Source organism: Odocoileus virginianus, chromosome 15, assembly GCF_023699985.2.
Source record: "Odocoileus virginianus isolate 20LAN1187 ecotype Illinois chromosome 15, Ovbor_1.2, whole genome shotgun sequence".
NCBI classification, from domain to species: domain Eukaryota; kingdom Metazoa; phylum Chordata; class Mammalia; order Artiodactyla; family Cervidae; genus Odocoileus; species Odocoileus virginianus.
In genome coordinates, this window is record NC_069688.1 from 17946913 (window position 1) to 17972256 (window position 25344).

The following is a 25344-nucleotide window of genomic DNA, read 5'->3' on the forward strand; positions in this document are numbered from 1 at the left end:
CAAAACCCCAAAGTCTTCCCTGACTTGATGTGTGAGAAATGCATATCCATGTTTTTTGAAACAAATTTTTATATCATCATTGATTTCCCCACTTTGTGCAGCTTTTGCTTGTAATTTCTACCCCCCAGTTACAAATAACATCATGCAGGCAGGGCAGTGGCTGTCATCCAACCTTATGTTGATAGGCACAGCAGAGAAATCTTGACAAAATATTCTTTTTCAGGGTGTGAATTTTCCACTTTAGAGCATTATAAGAATAACAGTTGCAGCATAATTGAGACTTCAATTTTTATTATGGGCCTCACAGCAGGTGACCACAGCAAAGGATGTGTTGCCTATGAAAATCTTTATTTATATGAAAATGATACAATCATTAAAATGCAGGTGGAACATTGTTATCATTCAACACATCAGATTTTAATATAGCGAAAAATCACCTTTAACTTTTCTGCAAATTATGACCTAGAGGGACCCTTCACATAATGATTGTGCTGTTTCTGTCAAAGTCACAGTCAATTCTGATACGTTGTGGAAATTGAAATTAGATCCAGAATGATCTTGTGAAGGCCTGAAAGATGATTGGAGGTGTGAAATGAAAATATCTCCTGCCATATTGATAAACAAGAAATATCACAGCCATCAGCGATTCCTGGCCCACAAATGTGAATGAGTGCTCCCCAAACTGATCCAGAGAATTCTGCCACCTCCTCCATGGTGACTGCTAAGGAGCTGGGGAAATTCGAGGCTGCCATCTGTCACTCCTCAAGGTGAACAAGGAAACAGGATTGGCCCCAGATAGCTGAAGTGCACATGAAAGGAATGAATTCAGTGAGCTTGCATATTCCATACATAGAATGTGAAATTCCTTAACTTGGTATTTGATCTTTGATGTTCAGACTGCTTGCTACCTTTGTTGCAAACTTGTATATAGTCTGACTCCACCTCCTGCCTCCTTGGAGCAGTATTCTCAGGGCTATTGAGATGCTGTCTCCTGGGCTCAGAGTCCCACTAAATAAACCTTCCCACCAAATAAATAATTCTCTGCTTTCAGGTTGTGACTAATTTTTAGTCTACAGAGGTTCAGATTGCATCCCATTGGCAAGTTTATCCTCCAGGAAAGAGCAAGATGCTGAGTGTCCTCATCCTTGCTTTGCTAAGCTTTCTGGGAGGGTTGAAGGTTAAACCTGGGTCTGAAAGTAGGGTCTAAATGTACATGAACTTGGAATAAAGAGAAAATGATTTGAGACGGCTAAGCTGGAGGGAGCTGATGCCAGCACACACCTTAGACAACAAGCCTGAAGCTGTTCCCACTTCCCAGTATCAGAACAAAGCCACATGTGGCTCTAGTGACCATGTCTGGTATTGCAGGACATCATAGACAGTAGCCCGGGGAGGAAGGGTGTGACTGGGGCCGCATCTCACAGCAGAGGGCTCAGGTAGACCACACAATGTGGAGGGCAGGGACCCCTGCCAGACAACCTTGGTGCTAGAAGTCACCCTGGGCTTGGTTGGCTCACAGTTCTCAAGGGAAAGGCTGAGGTCCTGGGCATCTGACTTGTCAGGGTGCAAGGAGCCATGTTTAGCTGTAGACGTTGTAAAGGAGAATAAACCAGAGCCGTCAGCTCCCTGGGGCCCTGCAACCGCAGCAACAGGGGCAGCACAGACACCTTGTTGCCGTCTCCAGGGTGTGAGTGCTTTCTGTCCTTGAATACAGACCTCTGTCACTATGTGAACTACTGTCAGTTTCCAGCTCCTGGGAGGGAGACCACTCCTGGGGAGAGGCAGGGGTTCCTTAAATCAAGAGGGAGGGCACTTTGACAGAGGTAGGGCCATTTAAATATGTACGTTTGAATTAAATTTAGCTTGTGATTCAGACAGTAAAGAGTCTGCCTGCAATTCAGGAGACCTGGGTTCCGACGCTGGGTCGGGAAGATCCCTTGGAGAAGGGAATGGTGACCCACTGAAGTATTCTTGCCTGGACAATCCCATGGACAGAGGAGCCTGGTGAGCTACACAGTCTGTGGGGTTGCAAAACTTGGATGCTGCTGAGCAACTAACACTTTCATATCTAATATGTGCTCAAATAATCTCATTCAATTATCTGAAGATATGTAGATACAGAAAGAAAATGGTTTATGTGCAGATTGTATGATTGTATGATTGATTAATGATTTTAGCAATTTCAGATTTATAATCTTACCAAAAAATTAGTGTTTTTCAACTGCCCTATATATGTGTGAGTGAAAGTTGCTGAGTTGTGTCCGACTCTTTGCAACCCCATGGACTATATAGCCATGGAATTCTCCAGGCCAGAATATTGGAGTGGATAGCCTTTCCCTTCTCCAGGGTTTCTTCCCAACCTAGGGATCGAACCCAGGTCTCCCACACTGCAGGTAGATTCTTTACCAGCTGAGCCACAAGGAACACCCTGTGTACATGTGATTGACATAAATTTATTATACAATAGAATTCCAGTCCAATGGTGGCATTTCAGATATTTGTCAAATAAACTAGCCAGCTTCAGAATAAAAGTAGAGCAAGTCAAAATTTACAGTTAAGCATTGTCATAAATACAGTATAAATCCATGGGAAAAAGTTATTCTATGGAGGGCTGAATAGGAGGGGGATTATAAGAAGGAAACTGTCATCACATTTACCTCTTAGCTCTGCGATAAGCCTGAACTTGGAACTTCAGTTGCTCAAGTTTGAGAATAGCTCTTCATTTGCTAGTTGCAGTCTTGGGCAAGTAGCTGAACCTCAGCTTTAGTGTCAGTAAAGAGAGGATGATAGAACTCAGAGGAGTGCCTGGCATTTAGAAAGGGCAGCAGACATAGCTATTATTACTATTACAATAATAACAATAGCCATTCATCAACATCATGATGATTGCCTTCCTGTGTCCAGGCAGCTGTGATGTGAAAATGCTTCACATTAAGGAACTTTATAAGAATGTGGCCACTTCCTGGTAACCTATGCCTTGACAAATGATTCTTGAACATCAGAAAGCAAGACTGCTTCTTCCGAAGGTGAATAAATTCAGGTGTGTTGGTCCAACATAGGCACTGAGTACATGCTAAAGAGAATAAACACGCATCTGAAAAGCAATAAGCTTTCACAAGTCATTGAATTTAAATGTCAGTTAAATTACTTCACAGTGTACCTTGTACCAAAAGACGTGCTGCTTAAAAGATAATTAAAAGTCTGTAATGTGGATGAAGCCGCATCTCCTTCTCTAAGTAATTTAAACTGTATTAACTTGGATCTCAGCAGGAAGCACAGAGACAAACTCAACGTGCTCTTAAGCTCTTGGAAGCCTGCGAGCCTGCTGTGGCTTGTTTCTGATGGCAGTGTGTGTGTGCGCGCGCGCGTGTGTGTGTGCATGTGTGTGTGCGCGCGCATGTGAGTGTGTGTCTCCTTCAGGGTGGCACTCTGTTCTCTAGCAGGCACTGTGCTCAGGTAAGCATATGGCATCTGTGTTCTCATATCAAGGCCACACAGAATCCCCGTGATGGGAGCATCCTACACGGCTGGCGTCGCTAGGTGCTTCTGTGACGAGCCGTGACCTGAGCTATGGGAGGCACTTCTAAAGAACAAGTTGGGACTGTTCAGCCTTGTAAGCGCCCCTGGGAGATCACCTGGGAAATGCCCTTCTAAGTGGAGGTGTTTCTACAAACAAGGGAAACAACATGAAAGACAAAAACCTACTATTTACTGAAAGCCGTTCAGCAAAGACTTTTGGTGCCGGGGGATCATAATGACTCTTTCCATTTGTTTTTTTCTAGAAGCTATTGGTTTAAAAATAGCTAAGAAAACGAAGAAGAAATGACCATGTACATGATTTTCCTACCTGCTTACACTTAGGATAGTTGCCTGACCCATGTGTTCTGAGTAAGGAACTGGTGGTGTTCGATGGGCAGTCTTTAGCACACAGGCTTCCTTTTCCCCTAAGCTGAAACACAGATATCAATACCTTCAGTGGGTTTCTTAGGTAGCACAGTGCCAGTGCAGGAGATGCAAGAGATGTGGGTTCAACTCCTGGGTTGGAAAGATCCCCTGGAGAAGGAAATGGCAACCCACTCCAGGATTCTTGTTTAGGGAATCCCATGGGAGAGGAGCCTGGTGGGCTACAGTCAGTGGGGTCACCCAGAATTGGACACGACTGAGCACTCATGCATGCATAGTGGCCAGACTCTAATTAGACCTGTGAACACTTTTATCTGAAAGATGCATGTATACACTCCCATTCAACTTACATGGCTCATAGGACCCCCTGTGTTCAAACATTTCAAGGACCCACCTGACATCTGTGTGTAGCATGTAACATGCGGAGCCCCTTCTAGTGTAGACCTGCCTTTGTTCATCGTAATGAAAGCTAACCAAGTTAGGAGTCATACTGACATTCGCGTGACAGTCTGCATATTAAAGGTAAACGTTGATTAGAATGGAAGGTAGGTTAAGTGTAACCTCAGGGAAGGAAATAATTAGACTTGACCAGCTGTTCTCTTGATGCTGAAATCAGGTACTTTGTGGTGACCGCTGTCAGAGTCAGCCTGAGAAGCACATTCTGAGCTTTCACAAAGGATACGGTTTCCCATTGCATCTTGGCAGTAAAGGGGACCAGACTGCGCCAGCCTGAATCACGCCGGGATGGCATGGCGATTTGTGAGAGGTGAGGGCAAGTGAGCAGCAGTGACAGGAGGAGCCCCGCCCTCCCCTGTGCTCAATCGCATCCATGGGATTTTCTAGGCAAGAACACTGGAGTGGGTGGCCTTTTCCTTTCTCCAAGTGATCTTCCTGACCCAGAGATCAGACCCACATCTCTTTCTTCTACCTAAAAGCAGGGAATAAATTCCTCTTTGTGAAGGGATCCTTCTCTACAGCAGAAAAACAGAATAACTCTTATTCAAGGACACCATTTGTCTCTGGACACCTCGCTGACTTGAGCCTGTAAGCAAACCTCCCTAAATAACTCTTATCTTCCATTAGCTTTCTTCAAGATTTTCCTCCCATGATTCACCATCCCTCCATGCCAGACACCTCTTCCTCCTCCAGGCTAGTCTCCATGATGTATTGTCCTTTGTTAAGAGGGAGTATCAGCTGCCAGAACTAAGGGCTTCTTTGGGGGGTTACTCCTTTTCTGTGGAGCCACCCACAAACATGTAGAATAAACCTGTTTGCTGTGAATCTGTCTTTTGCCAGTTAAATAGCAGGTCCAGTCACTGAAACTAAGGAAGTTGAGGAGGCTTGTTTTTCTTTCTCTACAGTAGCTGGATACAGTCCTTTTCTAGAAATATGAGACGATTAACAACACTGCATCTCTCCCTTCTGCCAGCTTGCTCCCTTTCCTAGTGCTTTCTCCCCTTTAAAAGTCAGCACAGACAGAATGCACTGATTTTATCTATCTATCTAGTGGCCAATATTGTAACCCCATATCCATTCATCGAGTCCATTCACAGAAGTCAGGTTGTTTTAGTCCTCCTTAGTTTCCTCATGTTTGAAGATTTGTGCTTCATTTAAAAAATGTTCAGTAATGATTAATTCAGCCAAGCTTTTAATGGTTTTGCAGATAAAATCATACTGGCTAAGGTCAGATGGTTGAAAATTCTGCAAATTAGTGTATCACCAATTGATTTGCCTCTGAATTTAAATGAATAATTTGGGCAAAGTCATAAATTAAGTTTAAAATCCTAAATTTATTTTCCTAGTAGGAGTTATGTTAGATGTTTGTGTTTCCTCCCCTCCCTGGAGTTCAAATAAATTAACAGTTAAGGATCTGGATGAACCGTTTTGCCTGATTTAGCACCATGATTTTTCACCAGCACCACCATGGGCTTCTGCAGGCCTTGTCTCTGTCCTCTGGTGTCAAGAACTTGAAGGGTCTGAGAGTCTGCCCTCTGAAGCTAAGTGAGCCTATGCGCTTGAAGGATGCTGGCCAAAGATTCAAGACTAGAGCCAGAAACCAGGGGCCTTTTACCCAGGACACAGTAAACAGAAGGCGCCTCGGGTTCACACCCATTTCTCTTGTCCTTCCGCCCACAGGGATGCTGCAGATGGTGGGGCTGCTGCACACACTTTACATAGGGCAGGTCTGTGTTACAGTGGAGGAACGCATGCGATCCCTAGTTCATAAAGCGGCTGCAAGCACACCCGCTCAACTTCTGCTTCCTCAGGGAGACACTGTCTTAATTATCCTGGTCAGGAAATATCTTCCTTCCACCTGGAAGAAGGCACTCTGGCCCTGTGCATTCCATGGCTATTTGCTGTGCAGACGTCCTTGAAAAACTGAGGCAGGACAGAAGCTGTCACCAGACATGTAGCAGCTCCACAGAGAAACTCCCCATCCCAATACCTACTTCCCTTCCTCATAGTGGGGATGGAAGACACTTGCCTTTTAAACCAAAGGTGGGTGTGGGTAAGGAAGAAAGAATCACAGTAATTCTTATAAAAATGTTCATTTTCTACCATCACTATGTTACTATAATTTTTAAACACACAAATTCATCGTCATGAATATTTCTATGTCACTTCTGATCCAAAGGGACTTCCATTCTAAATGATTTTGAATTTAACATGACAGCCTACAGCAGACACTCATGCCCATTTTTTCTATTCCAAACCATTACTTATTTGTTGCATAAAAATTCAGAAATAAAATATGTGTGTAAGCATATATTTGTCTCCAAAACTGGGGTAGTACTAACTAGGCTTTAGATGGAAAGTAACTGTAATTATTGATATGAGATGTAGTGTCTCTCTTCTCTGTGCGTGAATTCTAGGGTTTTCTACCAATTCTTGAAAAGTATTTGCTTTTTTCTAAGTAGAATGCATGGAGGCAAAATAGTAAATGTTTAGGACACTATACAAAATTTCTGCCTGTGAGGCCACGATTCTTCTTCAAGAGGAGAAGGGGGTGGGAAGCTCACTTTGCAACATGGACTTGATTATCTCTGTTATTTCATTCCCTGGATCCCTGATTTGTAAGGAAACCTCCTAATAATGAAATATAGCATTACTAAAGCCTTAATTTCTTTCTGTAACTGGAGTATTTGCCATTGATCCATTTATTTTTCCTTGAATTCCTTTCTACTCACACCCTCCTGGCTATGTTTTGTGGATGGATGGAAAATGTTGGGGGTTGTATCAGGGCAGTGTGATGCTCTCTGGCCTGCACTGTCCTTCACTGGGAACCCAGGGTTGGCCCGCTCCCTGTGGTCACTACAGACAGGTCGTTCCTCCACTGCTGCTGATTCTACACTCAGAGAGCTGCCCAGCATTATTAGTTACCTATTTTTATATAGAACAGGGAAATACTCAATACTCTATAATGACCTGTATGGGAAAATAATCTAAATAAAAGGGGATATATGTATATGCATAACTGATTCACTTTCAGAGAAGACTCAGCAAGAGAAGCCCCAAAGAAAGGCAATGGCAAAGAATGCTCAAACTACTGCACAATTGCTCTCATCTCACACACTAGCAAAGTAATGCTCAAAATTCTCCAAGCCAGGCTTCAGCAATACATGAACCATGAAATTCCAGATGTTCAAGCTGGACTTAGAAAAGGCAGAGGAGCCAGAGATTAAATTGCCAATATCCGTTGGATCATCTAAAAATCAAGAGAGTTCCAGAAAAACATCTATTTCTGCTTTATTGACTATGCCAAAAACTTTGACTGTGTGGATAAGAATAAACTGTGGAAAATTCTGAAAGAGATGGGAATACCAGACCACCTGACCTGCCTCCTGAGAAATCTGTATGCAGGTCAAGAAGCAACAGTTAGAACTGGACATGAACAATAGACTGGTTCCAAATTGGGAAAGGAGTTATGTCCAGGCTGTATATTGTAACCCTTCTTATTTAACTTATATGCAGAGTGCATCTTGGGCTGGATGAAGCACAAGCTGGAATCAAGATTGCCAGAAGAAATATCAATAACCTCAGATATGCAGATGACACCACCCTTATGGCACAAAGCAAAGAAGAACTAAAGAGCCTCTTATGAAAGTGAAAGAGGAGAGCGAAAAAGTTGTCTTAAAACTCAGCATTCAGAAAACTGAAATCATGGCATCTGGTTCCATCACTTCACGGCAAACAGATGGGGAAACAGTGGAAACAGTGATAGACTTTATTTTTTTGGAGGGTCTCCAAAATCACTGCAGTTGGTGACTGTAGCCTTGAAATTAAAAGACACTTCCTCCTTGGAAGAAAAGTTATGACCAACCTACACAGCATATTAAAAAGCAGAGACATTACTTTGCCAACAAAGATCCATCTAGTCAAAGCTATGGTTTTCCCAGTAGTCATGTGTGGATGTGAGAGTTGGACTATAAGAAAAGTTGAGTGCCAAAGAATTGATTCTTTTGAACTGTGGTGTTGGAGAAGACTCTTGAGAGTCCCTTGGACTGCCAGGAGATCCAACCAGTCCATCCTAAAGGATATCAGTCCTGAATATTCTTTGGAAGGACTGATCCTGAAGCTGAAATGCCAATACTTTGGCCACCTGATGTGAAGAACTGACTCATTTGAAGAGACCCTGATGCTGGGAAAGATTGAGGGCAGGAGGAGAAGGGGACGACAGAGGATGAGATGGCTGGATGGCATCACCAACTCAATGGACATGATTTTGAGTAAACTCCGGGAGTTGGTGATGGAGGGGGGCTTGGCATGCTGCAGTCCATGCAGTTGCAGAGTCGGACATGACTGAGTGACTGAACTGAACTGAACTGAGTCACTTTACTCTACAGCAGAAACTAACAACATTGGAAATCAACCATCTCCAATAAAAAGAAAGAGAAAAGTGCTGGCAAGCGGTCTGCAGAGAGCTGTCACCCAGCATCATTTGCTAACTGGCTGCTGAATAAGGAGATGAAGGGACACAATGAGTGACTACCACTGGGAGCCGTTCTAGACTATGAGAATCTCACAAGAACCTGGGGCTGTTTAAATATGATAGGGGTGCTGCTTATATGAGTCTTCGCAGGTGGCTCAGTGGTGAAGAATCCGCCTGCCAATGCAGGACACTCAGGTTTGATCCCTGGGTCAGGAAAATCTCCTGGAGAAGGAAATGGCAACCCACTGCAGTATTCTTGTGTGGAAAATCCCATGGACAGAGGAGCCTTGAGGGCTACAGTCCATGGGGTCGCAAGAGTTGGACTCAACTTGACAGGAGCATGTACTTTCCTTACACAGACAAACCCTGATTATTAACATCTTTGAAACTTGAGATGGGAGAGTATGTTCTTAGCGCAATTTGGGAAAACATCAGAAGGCACAGAAAAATTTTGTTTTGCACGCATACATCATTGCTGGTTATGGAATCTCTGTCTTGCTTTTTTCTGTATTTTTCTGCATAGAAGAGAAATTAGAAATTAGAAATTAGAAAGAAATTAGAAAGAGAAAGAAGAGAAGGATGAGGAGAGGAAGAAGGAAAAAGTCACAACAGAATTATGAAAAAGCAGAAGAGGAGAAGGGACTGGGAGCAAAAGTCAAGGAGGAAAGAAAAAAATAAAATAAAATTGAAGTATAAACTTCCAGATATTACAGATGGTAAATAAACATCAGCTGGCAATCTGAGTACAACTTTGAGAAATCAGGACTCCTCTTGAACATTACAATCTGTACTCAGAGGAAAAGAAGTAAAAAATTTCCAACTAATTAAGAGTGTTAATAAAAACATAGAGATACAAAAATTTACAGAACATGCATTTACTTGGCATGAAAATATTTCTCTGACTCTGTATTCACATACTGTATGTTTATATGTATAGTTTTTATAGAGGAACTATACTATTTAAATTACACACACACACTCTAAAATGAGCTTTATTCCAAGATGATAACTACGTTTGGCCTTTATTCATAAGTTTCTGCAGTGGTAGGGGAAGGCTGGGCTGGGTCAGTGTTAGCTGAGAGGACCCAGCTCTACCAAACAACATTTCCTTCCCTCTAACCAAGCTTGTCTTTGTTATCCTGGTTGGAAAAAGTTCAAAAGAGGACCAAAGGGTTCAAGGGCTCCAGACACCCAGATCTGGCAGGAACACACCATCACTTCTGGAGTTATTGATAACAGCAAATCCTGAAATGACCCTGATCCAAGGGGTGGAGAAATAGATCCCAACTCTTTTGGTAAACTGCTGAGTATCATTGCAAAGTATGGATACAGAGAGACTATTGATTAAATCTGTGAATTTGATCAATCCAATTGCTAGGTAAAGATACATGGATGTGCCTTATCATGAGTGTGTTTCTGAACTGAAGACCGTCATGTGGTCTATTGTGTAGACAGATTAGAACTCAGGTAACTCAGGTTGCTTACCTGCCAGAGGTTGGTCTCTTTATTTAAGAGATTATGACAAGGCAACAAATCAGTGTGAAAAGACAGCAATAGTTACATACAATCCATAGTTATGGGAATCCATCACAAACTTATATTTTTATATGTTGTCCTTGGTATTGCGTTTGGTTCCAATCATTATGGAAAATACGTATGTATTTTAGAAAAGCAAAACACACACACACACACACACACACAAAGACTTTTTGTTTACTTGTCTTTTCTTTTAAACTGCCTGCTATGAAAACCTGACTGAGTTTATGTTTGGAATGATCTTACTTAAAATAAAAGAGATCTGAACTTTCCATGGAGGAACTGGGGAGAGAACTGCAAAGACATTCCATGCTCATCACCCAGAGAAGCATGGCTAGAAATGTGTTCACCTCACTCAAATGGCATTTTGGGGGTGATTTGACATTTTTTTTTTGGTGTGTCCTAGCATTTACAGAACTCGATTTTGGGGGACTGGGAGTAGACTTTGACAAGACAGATGGTTATACTCGTGAATGGTTGAAAATTTACCATCACAAGAGGTGTGTGATGTGATAATACATATTAAGATGTGGAAAAAGCAAGCAAACAAATATAAGCCCACAGAGAGTCTCAAAGACTTGAAATCAGGCTTCATCTCACATTTGTACAGTGGGTCCTGGAGAGAAAAAGAGCAAAGCAGCATTTATTAAATCACGTCCATGAGGTTCACGGTCAGTAATCTCCCCAGTGAGGCAGGGCGGTCAGGTGACTTCCTCTCTTATATTCTCTGTCTCTCACTCTCTCTTTCTCTCTCTCTCTCTCTCTCTCTCTCTCTCTCTCACACACACACACACACACACACACACACACACACACGGTATATACTATGAACCATAAAACAAGCAACTACTTTAAACCAGTATTTATATTTCTTTGGCTCTACCATCCACAAAATCATGCAAATAATAGGGAAGGTATATTTACGAAACTCTTCATATAAATAATATAAAAATCTGAAAATGTAGTCTATGTCCTAAAATAAAGATATGACCAATTATGTTACTTCCACATAATATGTAGCCTTTAAAAGTGAGGATAAAGATCTCACAACAACACAATAAAAATCTTACATATTTTATTACATATTAAAATCTTACAAACTGAGTATTAGTAACAATTGGAAGTAAGCTCTGATACTTTAATAGGGGTTGAGATGATACATTGAAACATGTTTAGGAGAAAATATATTAAAATTGTGATGTAATTGGTAAGGATGTGCCAGGCTGTTTTCTTCGTTCTCTCCCAGTTTTTCCATAGTCATTATACTTGTTGTTATAATAGTAGATGCATTTATAAATAAAAATAATTGCATAACTATTCTTTGTACAGAAGCAAAAATAATGAAAGCATAACAAATGCAGATCAAAGGGAATTAGGGGAAGGTTGAAAATAAACTCTCTGCCTATGTCCTTACTTTTGTTTTTTCAGACAATGAATAATTTTGGTAATTTTAAACATGAATATCCATATAGCTAATTAGTTGAAGATTTTAATTATGGAAGCATATGAGGTGAAATCTCTCTAAAAATAAATCCTTATTAAACCTTGAAAATATACTTTTGATAGCTTCAAAATAAATGAGCATATTTTTTAAAAAGCTATTGTTATTAAAAAAATGTAACCACAGTGTTAAAGCTCTTATTCCTGTAAATAACAAATATTTTGCAGTTCTGAAGAACAAAGACATCATTTTGTTTAATTTTGTACTCTTAGCAATTATCACAGGGTTTCCGTTGTTAATCAATTACTGTTTACGGAACACCTGCTGTGTGCTGGACACTGTTCTTCACGGAGGGGACTCAGAAGGCACCAAGGTTTTGCTTTCCTGCTGTCCAGGTTATAGCAGGAAAGGAGAATCAATATGAAAAAAAAAAAAAAAACCAAAACACTAATATGTTCCCAGAGCAGTACTTGTTATAGACCTTAAAACACCTTGATGGATGTTCAAAGAGACTATGGGGATAACTTGAACTGGCTGGTCAATGGAGGCCTTTTTGATCATGTGTCCTCTGAGCAGAGACCTGATGGAGAAGAAGGAGCCAGGCTTGTCAAGATCTGGGGCAGGGGGGTGGGTGGGTGAGTTGTATTTCAGGTTGGGCGGTGTATTTCCCACAGCACTGTGCTTGGTCAATACGAGGACTTGGGATGAAGGTGACCGGGAGAAGACAGTGGTTGATGAGAGCCACGTCAGGCTGCCAAAGCCAGGTATTGTCCCCAGGGCACTGGGAAACCTGGGAGGGTCTGAGCATAGGCATGACATGGAAGGATTCATGTTATCAAAAATTCATTCCTGCTGCTATGCAGAGGAGTCCCAGGGAACAGTGGTCACCCTGAGATCAATGAGTGAACTATGGCCTTTGGATAGATAAGAAATTATAGCACCTTGAGCCAGAGAAAAAAGTTATCTTAGAGGAAGGGGGTGGATTGGAAATATTTTAGGCACAAAAGCAAAAGTCCTTGCTGATTGCTTGGACATGGTGGGGGAGGGAGGACAAACACTGAGACAAGGGTCGTTGACTGTGAGCTTTAACTGAGTGTGGGGGTGGAGGGTGCATTTACTCCATGAAGACTGGTCAGAGAAACAGCTTTTCTGGGGCGGTGACTCCATGCTGATTCAGACAGCTCACATTTGAGATGTCTAGAAGCATTCAAGCAGAGATCTCAAATATGCAACTCGAATCTCTGTATTGGAGCTCAGTGGATGGATTTAAGAGTCAATGACATATAAATGATATTAAAAGTGGTGGCATTTGAAACTGGATGAGATCACTTAAGCAGAGATGGCAGAGTCAGAAGAGTCAAGACCCAAGAACTAAGTCATGTGAATTTCCAAAGTGAAGGGGTTTGAGCATGAAGGTACCAGCAGGGAAGACCGAGGGAGAAGAGCCACGTGTGTGAACAACTTCACAGCAGCTGGGGGTATTGAGTTTCGGGGACGGAGTCACCAAATGGGTGGAAGCATGGTCTGGAGTCTGGTAAGAGAGCTTAACACAGTGAAGGCAGAGTGGTGACTGATGGATTGGAAAAAAAGCAAGCATTGGTGACCTTGACAGAGGAGTCTAATCAGATGGGTCCCAAAAGAAGGCAGTATAAGGAAAGGAGAAAGAAGAAAAGTTGTAAATGAGACTCCCTAGATAACATTTCTCAGACATTTTTTTGTAAATGACTGGGCACGAGCTAGAGATGTCAATGTCACATTTATTTATTTTTATCTACATATATAGACTTATAGACACAGGCAAGTACCATCATACACACACACTTTTTTTTTTAAGAAAATTACTTGTATAAAGCACAAGTGTGTGTGGGTGCTTAGTCACATTCAACTCTGCAACTCCATGGACTATATAGCCAGGATCCTCTGCCCCTGGATTTCCCAGACAGGAATACTGGAGTGAGTCGCCATTTCCTTCTCTAGATCTTCCTGGCCCATGGGATTGAACCCATGTCTTCTGCATCTCCTGCATTGCAGGCAGATCTTTCACCATTCCAGCCATCAGGGAAGCCCAGTTATGCCATTAGTGGTGCCCTTGTCAGTTTCTCCTGGGTCATCACGAGTCCCCCCCACTCCCACCCCCCTCCACTGCCCAGAGGGCAGGGCTGCTCTCCATGTATGCATGCTTATTAGAAAGAATGTATATCACTGGCCAGTGTAAAAATATTTGCTGTTATAAACAAGCTTAATCAGGAGTAGGCCCTTTAAAATGGTTTCATTTTTTGTCAGCAGTTAGGAACTTGCTACCATGGAGGACTTGATAACCTGTGGGTGATTTCCATAGCACTGAAAACCTGCCCTGGGATCTCTACATCCTTGTAACAGTTCTATTTACATGGATGCACTTTGAATAAAGCTGTGTCCCCTACTTGATGTGAATGAACAAGAAAGTCCTCCCAGGCACTGTTTCTGTCTGTCCAAGGGGTGGAGGGGGCATGCACCATACCTGGAGCCCCAGCCACAGGCTATCTACCAAGGCTACTAAGTAGGTTGCATTATTTCCATTTTGAAATGAAGTAGACTCAAAACAGTCTAGTATCTTACCCACGTAGTCTAGTATCTTATCCACATAGCAGAAAGTAGCATTCTTTCTGGAGCAAGTCAGACTGAACTTCCTGTTTTAAAAAGAAAAATAAAAAATAAAAAGCTCAGTGCTCAACCTACACTGTCTAAAATGAAATCTCCCTCCCAGGCAGTTCCAATTAATTTCCTGAGTTTTTCTGACCTCTCTTGTGACACCCATTCCATAGCCCCCCCACCCCCACCCCCACCACACTGAAACAAAAACCACATTAAGCTAACCAATGAATGTTTGCACTTCAATTAATCTGAGGTGAGTAGAATTCTGAAGTTATTTAATACATTCACCTTTTTTCTGTAGCTGGAGACAGCTGAGCTCAACTATCACAGAGGGAAATGCATATGAAGCTGTTAGCCAAGATCTGAGCAATGGAGACCCAATTGAAATAAAAGGTGTTTATTTGTTAGGACTGAAGCCCAGGAGACACAGATTCATGAAGCACTTGAATTGTGTTCCCCTGACTTCAAAATGGGGGAGGCTTATAAAGGAAAAATAAAAAAAATTGCAAGGTTACTGTTGGTTTCATGAGTTTTTTCTCAAGAGTTATAATTGGGGCTGGCGGGGAGTAGGCTGTCTGTCAAACAAGGATGGTTGGGGTCTGAAAGGCTTCACAGCCAGAGGTCACCTTGAGACCATAAGGCTGCAGCTGTCAGTTGCTGTTCTGAGTACATCTGGTGGTGTCCTTACACCTGGCGCAGCTCAGAGAAAGTTCAAGTCCTTGGTGGAGGTAGGACCAAGTCTGAGCCCAGATCCTCCATGACCACCTGACTCCATGTTTGTATGTCTGATCTGATTGTTCCATCAAAGTTTCAGTTTGTAATGGAAGTCCTCTAGACTTAGCTGGTGATGACTCAGCAGCCTAGAACACCTTGGCTAAGTAAAGGTATGTCTTGAGGGAGGGGTCTTAAATGAAAAGGGGCAAAACAATGTACACTCAGCAACCTTCCATTAGAAAACCCACAGAAGTAAATAAATAGGATCACTGTTCCAATTCAGAAATACTTGGTAATGGTTAAGTATTAATATTTAGTTGCACTTGAACACAATAAAGAAAAGCAGCTTGAAATCATACTGGGCATGTTGAAACCATGAAGTGAGAAGGATTCAGACGTGAGTATTGAATTCATGTAACCCTATCTTTCTAACAGGAGACACAAAGTGAAGCAAACAAGAAAAATATATTAACCAAAAACAGAAACCCTAAACTTACCTATCCATTCTCGAAACTGAGGTGTAGAAATAGCGACCAAGGGATATCCACAGATGATAACATAACCTATTTTTACAGAAACATATTAGGATATATGAAGTTTTACACACATTATTTGCATATGGTAATTCAGTGAGGTTAGCAGACATTTTATGAAGTCAAAATGGCTCAACTCAGCCAGTGTCTGAGTTTCATATACAACGACTATTACTTTATATCATAGCATATAGAGGTTTTGATATGCATTTCAAACTCCCTCTTCCAAAGAACTCTTTCCAAAATGTTTCACAAACTAATACAGTGTTCTAAGATTCCTACACTGTGAAGGGTGGGCTGAGTAGGTGGCCATTGTATTCTAGTTTTGTAAACAGTGAAACTGAAGGACCTAGTTTCAGTTTCACAGTAACATATTAGGGTACAAAATTTTCTTGTGAAAATTATGCTTCACAGATTGTATTGCTTTGATGATTTACATTCACATTTTACTATGCTTATATTATAAAAATAATAACAAAATTTAACATTTAAAATGAACCTTAAGGAACTTTTCTTTAAATAGTTCATGTTCATCTGAGTTTATCTGTCTTCTGATTTGTGTACTTTATTTATATTCATTTGGAGCATCAGATGTTAGACTGCATTTAATTTTCATCATGCTAATATCCATAACTGGTTACACAACTTGATGAAGAAAATTTGGAGTAAATATTCCTTCTCCTTCCAAAAAAAAAAAAAAAAAGACATCAAACTAACCTGATCTTACTGGGACTGACAGTTCAAATTAATCAACAGTTTCTTTTTTCTCTTCCTGGCAGAGACAGACTGAGGGAAAAAGACTGAGAGACTTTGAGTCCCCGTCAACCAACCCCACAAAGGGAATCTCTCTCTCCAGGTCTGAATAATCAACGGCATATGATTTAATTAGTCACATCTTTATGCCCTGCGTCTCATTTAAATACGGTTCTTTTATCTTATGTATTAAATTTCTGCGATGATCCTTGTTTCTACTTGTCGGGAGAAGATAACAGACGCCATCAATCGCATCAAGCGGGTTAAATTCTGGGGAGAAAAGCGGCCTCACCCACCTGGGGAGCACAGTCCGAGCTCCCCAAACCTGGAAGCGGTGTGTTTGTCCTCTCACAAAACCCGCACTTTGTGAAGCTTGTCAGTGGGGATGACACGAAGTGTCTCTGCAGACACTAGAGACACGTGTGTGTCTACATCTGTCCAAGGAAAAGAGAAACTTCATTTGCCAAGATCCCCAGCAATCCGTCTACTTCCACACACGCTTCCACATTCGCCCCAAGTAACAACGTTCTGAGTAGCTTTGCGGGTCTAGTGGAGGCCAGCCGGCTTCACCTGACGCGGTGTGAGGGCTCCCCCCGCACCTGCCACCGGCGCCCCAGTCACCAGTGCCCCTGGTCAAGGCCTGATAGAGGGCGGGCGATGCGCCCCTTCCCACCGAATGAGCAGGTTTCCCAGAGCAGCTCAGCGGGTGCTGGAGGTCTGTAGTGAGTCGGACCCTGGCCCGCCCCAGAGCCCCTGTCAACCCGCCTCCCCTGCGCGCGCCTCCAGCCCCACCCGCCCCCCCCCCCCCCCCCCCCCCCGCCGCGGGATCCCGCTGGAGCCCAGGCGGCGGAGAGGTGGCTCAAAGTCTAAGGAAACCGTGGACTTCCCGGGATGAATAACGAGCCTGTCTGATTTCCATCCCAGGTGATCCCCGGTCCAGTCTCCTTTAGCCTTGAGGTAACCAACCGGAGGCCCGCTGCCTGCCGCCTCCCACGCGGTCCCCCACCCCCAGGTCCTGGGGGAGCCCTCTGGACGCGCGGCCCCAGTCCCTTGGCTCGGATACCCCAGCTGGCGTGGAGGACCGCGGTGAGCCCACGACTCCCTCTGTTGTCCGCATCCGGGCACGAGGACTCTGAATGCCCGGCCGCTAGGAGGGCCTGGGACCCGCGTCGGGAAATTCGCGTTTATCTCCAGCGCCCTCATCCCACACCCGTTCCTTCCCTCTTGAGTTCCCTCCCAGGTCTCCAACAATCTCCGGGCGCGGAAAATGACACTCGTAATCTCAGTGCCTGGAGAGGTGCGCCGTGGTACGACCCCCACCCCCAGCTACATTTTCCTTCTTTTCTATGGGTCCTTGGTTGTAATTTTGATCAGCTCTAGCAGTTCCAACGTAGTAAATTTCGGTCCCCCGCCTCACCCCATGCGCGTCAGCACCAGGTGCCGAATGTGGGCGGCGGAGCCCTCGGTGGCCGTCCCGGGGGCCCCCGCGCCGCCCCCCTTGGTGCGGGGGTCGGCGGCTGTGAGAGCCGGTGCCGCGGGCAGAGGTGGGGTCTGCGCGCCGCGGGGACTAGGGGCCGGAGAGGCCTGGGGGCAGCGAGCAGAAGCAGGCTAAAGAGCGGAACCGAGCCGGGACCGGCGGGCTGCGCTGCGTTCAGGCATTAGAAGGGCGGGGACGGCCGATCTTTCCCGCTGACTTTATCGTCCCCGGTTTGGTCCTTGAGAGACCGCCTCCCCCGCTGCCCTGCAGGGCCCGGGGCTGCGGACACGCGCCAACCCGGCCTCGGGGAAGGAGCCTGCGCTCGGCGCGCACCGCTGCCTCTCCGGCTCGGAGCCCGCGCTCACGCGTCCGCGTCCCGCCCGACCCCCTCCCAGAGGCTCGGCAAGGATTTCCAGCCAGTTCAGCAACGCTTTACAAGGTAGCGGGGCCTTTTCTTTCTTTCTTTTTCTTTTTTTATTTACTGTTTTCATTGAACAGTAACCTGTCGTTTCTGCTCGGAGGGTCTCGGTGCTGTGTCTAACCTGGGAATTTCACAAGGCGCTTCTTAGAATCCAAATGCGCCCCCATCCCCCCCGCCTCAATTGGTGATGGAGATTGCGGAGTCTTCCGAAATAGCCCTTTCCATCTTATGTAATTAGGGACCCACAGAAGCGCTGGATTTTCCACGGTACATAATCTATATTTATTCTCTCTTCCCCCTCCCTCTCTCTTGCGCGCGTGTGCGCGCGCGTGTGCGTGCGCTCCCGTTCATTTCTAGCATCAGGAAACTCGTTCGCGGCCACTGAAAAGTCAGGAGCGGCTCACAACTGATTTCCAACGGATTTCTGCCTCCAACGGCAGATGCTGTCCGGAAGCGGTGCCCCCGGACAAGCATGAGACCGTTATCTTGGAAAGCCGGTTAGCCCTGACGCGTAAGAAGCGCCGGGGGAGGCGAGCCTGGAAGAACAGTTAACCGATCGCGTTCGCCGGTGGGGAAAAGTGCCGCGCGGGGCCGGGCCTGGGGTTCGGGCCCGCACTTCAGCACCGGCGGGGATGGACAGCGTCTTTGGACCTGGTCACCGCCGGGACCCCACTGCGCCGCCACGGTCCTCGCTGCCGCCGTCGTCGCCGAGGGCAGCCCGGCTCCCAGCTCGGCGCAGCTAAGGGGCTTCGTCTCCAATGCCCCGGCGCCCCCCTGGCCGGCCGTGATAGACCGAAAGGGATCTTCCTGCCTGCTGCGACTCCCGCTCAGGGCTCAGAGAAGCTCACCTGATCCACAGATTAAACTCGGCAGCAACTTCCAGGATAATTGTCGACAGGGGCCGGAGGAGCACCGGCAGCCCAGAGAGGCCGAAGTTGTCCGGCCTCTGAGAACCATGGGCTCTGCAGACGGGGTCCGAGCGCTCAGAGGAGGCCCGCGCTGCTCCAAATAAACAGGATGCTCCCGAGCGGACTGCACCTGTTTTGGAAATAGCTTTGCGAGAGGAGCTTCTAGACCTACTCACAACCTGGCATTAGAGGAACTGGAAGATTCTAATTCCTTTACTCGGCCGGTAAGTGATAATACTATTATTACTGTTTGTTTGTAACTCAAGTGACCCCCCCCCCCCGCAAGATTTTAACCGAAAGATTAAAATAGTATTATTTTTTCCTTGTGGATTAAGATGATAAACAGTTTGATTTTTAAATGGTTGTTCCTGCATAATGATCTTTGAGAAAATCTTGCCTAGTAAAGTAGTTGGATGTTTTACTTATCTGAAGTCCTTTATGTGACAAGAATATTAAAAATTATATGTGTGTGTGTGTGTGTGTGTATGTAAGCCTATATAAATATAGTAAAATTTTAGTTGGATATTTTTATTGATGATCTAGTATCTTTTTGAGTCTGTGTCCCATGTTTTCCCCCAAAAGAATACAATGTGGCATTTTGTAAGTTTTTTTTCCTCTTTGTGCTATACATGTAGTTTAAAGTGATCCTGTTTGTATTACATAGTATGCAAGACTCAAAAAGTTACTAGTAGTGATGGTTTCACCATCTGGCCTATTATATTTTATATGAATATAATGTGCCAAACTGTACACCTGGTCCCTGTCTCACCCCAATCCTGAGTGTACCCACACTTGTGGATCTTAACCTACAGAAATACACACATTTTTATGCAGTGTTGTCTTTCTAGCCTTCTGAAGACTGCTTGCTCAAACCAGATCTGCCAGAAGGCAGAAAATGAGAAGCTGTAGTGTGCCTTTTTAGGAGAACAGGTTTCCAAAGCATTCTTAGTCCCATGAAAATGCATTTGTCACTGAAATCCACAAAGTGGTGGGGGTGGGGGAGGCAAGAGTTTTTGGATGAACCATAGCTTTAAAGTGTTTATGAAATCTATTTTCTGTTGACTTGTACTTTTGTAGCTTTAGAACTGCAATCATTCACAGTGACCTTGATGAGCATTCTGCTTTAAGAAAAGGGCTTCGCAGGGTAAAGACACAGATTTATAGCCCACGCCTGACATTTCGCTAAGGGTTCGGTGGGTTCCACCAAGCATATCCAGTTAGTGGGGTGCAGGGCTTGGCAGGACTGACTCTGACAACCCTGTGAACACATGTGTTGCTGTGAGCACGACCAGCCATGTGGGAAGAGTTGGCCCTTTTGAAAAAGCACAGTTCTTCAGGTTCTTCTTTTAATTTCATAGGGCATCTATAATCGATCATAAAATACATCTCCATACTGCCCTGTTTTTCAATTTCATCACTCAAATCCTTGGAGGCAGTTAAGATGGCACTGGCCAGTGTGCTGAAAAGCCCTTGTTTTGCGTTGACTGAGAGCAGAAACTGCACTCTGGGGACAAATTGTTCTTAACTGTCACTTGCCACTTACCACAAACCTGCTTGCTTAGCAGAAAGGGAGAGCGGTGTCGGCGTCATGGAGCTCCTTGGGGGCTCTATTGCCCTATATGGGTTAGAAACGGCAATCTCAGGAGGAAAAATGCACTATTGATTTGGAATCCTTGCCAGGAGACCTGCGGTGTGTCCCGGACAAACCTGCTTTTGTGTGTTTGTTTTTTTCCCCTTATCTGGAAGATGTGAATGTGAAATTGCCACATATACTAATTAATCATGTTTTAAGAGAGTTGCAGCCTGTTGCTAGACTCTGAGTGTGGTTGTCAGTTAATAGCACAGGCAGGCTGCCTGGTCAGCAGAGCTTAAGATGGAAGCAGACCTGTGGGCACGTGGCCGCATTACCTTCTCAGTGGCAGAGGGGGCAGGCTTTCTCCACGCGCGACAGAAACAGCACAAAGTAGAAGTTACCCTGGGCTCATCCCTTTAGAGATTTAATCACAGAGATAAATAACTGATTCACCGTTCCAAGCCCAGGCAAACTGCCTGGAAGCTCTCCTTATCTTTGGGGAAATGTCATTGCGTTGAGATAGCATTTTGTAAACCAACTTAGTGCCTATATAAATTATAATCTCTAACTGCCCCCAGTCTCTCGGACTCCACAAAAGGAGTGGGTGGGCTAATGCAACCATACCACTTTTTGCACAGAATCCCTTGTCTCTAAAGAGAAATCAATACTTAATTCTAGGACATCCATGTCCTATTAAAATAACTCTTTTTTTCTGATTTTTTTTTTGGCCTGTTACCAAAAAAGGATGCATGAATTTTGAGAAGTATCAGACACAGTATCCAACATCCCCTCTCAGAGGAAGGAATTCTGTTGGTGGGGGGGTCAGTGTTTTTGTGTTGCTTCTACTTGAGACTCAGAGGAGAAAAGTGAAGTAGGATTACATAAAGAGGAAAATGGAAAGTGTATATAGGACTGCAGGATAATTTGAAATGAGTTCTGGAACCTCATCAGTTACTTTTCTTCTTTTAACAAGAAATGATCTGCATGAGAGTGGGACAGAGAGTTCTGGCTTGAACCTTTATATTATACAAATATTACAGAAACATTTATCAGTCAGTATTATTATTTAGACCATCTAATTATTAATTGGATAATCTAGTGTGATTACTGACCATTAGATCCTATTGGATTGGAAGGTCCAGTTTGCCTTTGGAATTGCTTGCTTGGGTTTGAACCAAGTTATATACATGTTTACAAAAAATGTAAAAGAAGAGATGATTATTTTGGAATTTAAGAAGTCCCTCAATAATTGATTGTTGTTTTCATACCAATTAGAAGATTCTAGGCAAGGATCCTGGTTATTCATCCAATTCTATTAAGAAGGCAAAAGAAGAAAAGCGTATCCTAAGCCAGAAATTATGTCTATAGTTATCTCACCTCCAGTGAGTCATAGACTGGCACACAAATGGAGAGACCTCTCATTTTGTATTTTCTTCCTGTTTAGCTTGGCAGAATGAGTTGTGCATGGCACGCATGGAAAGAGACAGCATCCTGCAGCATGAAATATGTTATGCATCGTCATGTAGCAGAACAAGACTTGTTTGACAGTCAGGACATGGGGATTCTTGAAATGCTGGTCATAAGGTCTTGGGCAAGCCACACAACCCACTACTCAACTTTTGCTACCTAATACGGGGTACTTTATCTACCAATTAAGATGCAGTCCTCTACATATGGTTGACATCTAAGTATTTGTGGAATAAATGAAGAGATGCATATGCTAGAATATTGGAAAGTCTCAATATGATGCTCTTGAGAGTATTTTGGAAACTTAAGTGCTATATCTTTGAATTATTATGTCATATCTTATAGCAATCATTCCTTCACTCCTCAAAAAAGTCCCTTCTGATTACTATATGGCAACATGCTTCTTGCATTTTAAGAGCTTAAATGTAGGAAATATAATATTTCCCAGGGAATTCAGCATCAATTTTCTTATATCCCTCAATGGAAAAAATATTTTAATGCAGGGAAGACTTCATTTAAAAATAGTATTCAAAATTGACATCATGCATTAAACCAAATAGGCAAGACTAGGTCTACATGACACCCAAGTTCATTTTAATTACCCTTGACCCTTGAGGAATGCAGAGGTAAGGGGTTCTAACTTCTCGCGTAGTCAAAAATTCATATGTAACTTTTGACTCCTCCCAATAGCTTTCCCAGGTGACTCAGTGATAAAGAATCCACCTGCCGGTGCAGGAGACCTGGGTTTTATCCCTGGGTCGGGAAGATTCCCTGGAGGAGGAAATGGCAACCCATTACCGAATTCTCACCTGGGAAATCCCATGTACAGAGGACCCTGGCAGTCCATAGGGTCACGAAAGTGTCAGACATGACTGAGCACAACATGCATGCAAACTGCTAATTGCCTACTCTTGACCAGAATCCTTACAATAATATAAATGATCCATTGACTCTGTATATTGTATATTTTATGCATCTATGATGTGCCTAAGGTTTTCTTTTTTTTTTTTTTAGATTTTTTTTTTGGTTATGCATTTCTTCAGATCATCACCTATCTCAAAAAATTTAAATATACTTATTAAAAAAAATCTGGGTATAAGTGGACCCATGCAGTTCAAACCCATGTTTTTCAACGGTCAACTATACTTTCATTTTGACCTGAAATGAATCAACCACTGCATTTTTTGTCATAATTTTCTGGTCTATAAAGGAGAAGTAATGTTTACCATTAGTTATACCAATAAGGAAGCTCATAGGATTAAGTGGTCTTTAAAAACTCAACATCTGATAATACATCCAGAAAGCAATTTGTCTTGCTTCACTGACTAGTAAAGTTGGAGTGGAGGGTAGATAGCATGGGACTTGTCCATGGGCAACCCTGGAAACGCTGTGGTCTTGGTTTAATCTAGATTCTATTCATAGGTGTCTCAGGAAATCTCCAGTTAAGTAACATTTCATGATTTATTTTCTTTCATCAGTTGGAGTTTTAAAAGTGGCTATAATTAAAAAAAAATGTAATCGATAAGCATTTGGTCTGTATAGATCTCTAGTGAAGTAAAGTCACTCAGTTGTGTCCGACCCTTTGGGACCCCATGGGCTGTAGCCTACCAGGCTCCTCCATCCATGGGATTTTCCAGGCAAGATTACTGGAGTGGGTTGCCATTTCCTTCTCCAGAGTATCACTAAAAATACATCAAGAGTAAGTTTGAGAAATCTAAACTACCATTGGTGTCATAGTCAGTTTCCATATAGTCTGCTGGTTGAACTATTTGACTGAACTGGAAATGGAAAATTATATAACTGTCTAGTCAGTGATACAATGATGTTAAGTTTTTGGTTTGATTTGGTATCATTTACCAAAAAAGAAAAAGTAAATAAACAGTAGTGGGAAAAAAAGAGGAAAAAAGCAATGGGTGAAAAGTCATTAGAATAATGTCATTTGACCCAGAACCAGATTTTGGGTGAAATCTCTTGGTTTTTACCTGATTTAATTGGAATAAAATGGACTGCGAGCTGGGCTCGGCACAGAGCCGCAGACCATGACTACTCTGATTTCAGTACCATTTGTTAAAAACCAAAACTGACATATTTCGTCAGTCTTTTTCCAGTCCTTTCTGTCTCTTTCTAAAAGTGGGAGAATGAATCAGTACTTGGCAAAATAAAACTTCATAATAATATCTTTTAGAAGTTTACAAGAAAATATACCTCTAAAAATGAGGAGTGGCTGAGAAGAAAGAACCATTCCATTTCTTTGGTCAAAATATTGTGGGAAAAGAGTCCCAAGAACAGGCAGGAATGAAGCCAGATCAACAATGTTCCATGATGTGTCTCTTCTGGCAACTCGTCCCCTTCTTTATCCTCTGATACCTGCAATAGAAGCTGTGAAAAGTGAAAGTTAGTTGCACAGTCGTGTCGGACTCTTTGTGATTCCATGGACTGCAGCCTGTTCTGCTCCTCTGTCCATGGAATTCTCCAGGTAAGAGTACTGGAGTGGGTTGCCGTTTCCTTCTCCAGGGGATCTTCCCGTCCCCAGGATCAAACCCAGGTCTCCCACATTGCAGGCAGATTCTTTAAGAGCTGAACCTAAAGGGAAGCCCCCAATAGCAGCTGTAACCAGGTGAAAACCTTGGGGGAACTGTAAGACCAAGAGAAAAACAGAGTACCAGCTATTACTATGGTCTGTTAAATGCAGAGCTGCCTCCAATACAAGTTTTGATGCAGTTTTCAAGAAAAGGGGAGAGGTTATATTATAAGGTGGAAAGAACAGCAACTGTCCACTGCAGTGTCATGAAGAATTTACCAAAGGTTTCTAGGTCAGTTTCTATATCTACTGTTGATAGAATGCTCAGGAAGGTGGGCTCATAGGCTGTTGTCTCTCTAAAAGCTTGTTTTTGCAGAACGTTTTATTAACAAGATGAAATGTTCATAATGTGGCCTCGATGTAATTAAGACATCCCAGCTTTGTGGGCGTCCTTTCAGTTTGTTACTCAGAAATGACTAATATCCAGAGGACACACAAACAGAGCTAGAGACCAATGTGGATAATAGTACTTC

The 25344-nt window shown here is 43.3% G+C and overlaps 1 protein-coding gene and 1 long non-coding RNA gene across 9 annotated transcripts in view; one reads left to right on the forward strand and one right to left on the reverse strand.

The window, feature by feature from the left end:
• Positions 1–347: 347 nt before the first annotated feature.
• Positions 348–18074, reverse strand: LOC110126461 (uncharacterized). Of its 3 annotated transcripts, XR_011491441.1 has the most exons (6): positions 17862–18074; positions 16741–16878; positions 15656–15721; positions 14409–14479; positions 2658–2805; positions 348–799 (listed from the first exon to the last, which is right to left on the reverse strand). It is a non-coding gene; the product is annotated as an uncharacterized lncRNA (long non-coding RNA). The 3 variants fall into 3 exon arrangements; XR_011491442.1 differs by lacking the exons at positions 348–799; positions 2658–2805 and adding an exon at positions 11488–12390; XR_011491443.1 differs by lacking the exons at positions 348–799; positions 2658–2805 and adding an exon at positions 12412–13830.
• Positions 18075–18188: 114 nt separating this feature from the next.
• The window catches only part of SNTG1 (syntrophin gamma 1), a 391921-nt gene continuing 384765 nt past the window's right edge, over positions 18189–25344 (forward strand). For 5 of the 6 annotated variants that reach the window (XM_070477087.1, XM_070477085.1, XM_070477089.1 and 2 more), the window contains exons 1-2: positions 18189–18360; positions 18700–19474. The gene's annotated coding sequence lies outside the window, so the exon portion shown is untranslated. The other variant, XM_070477086.1, reaches the window with a different exon arrangement.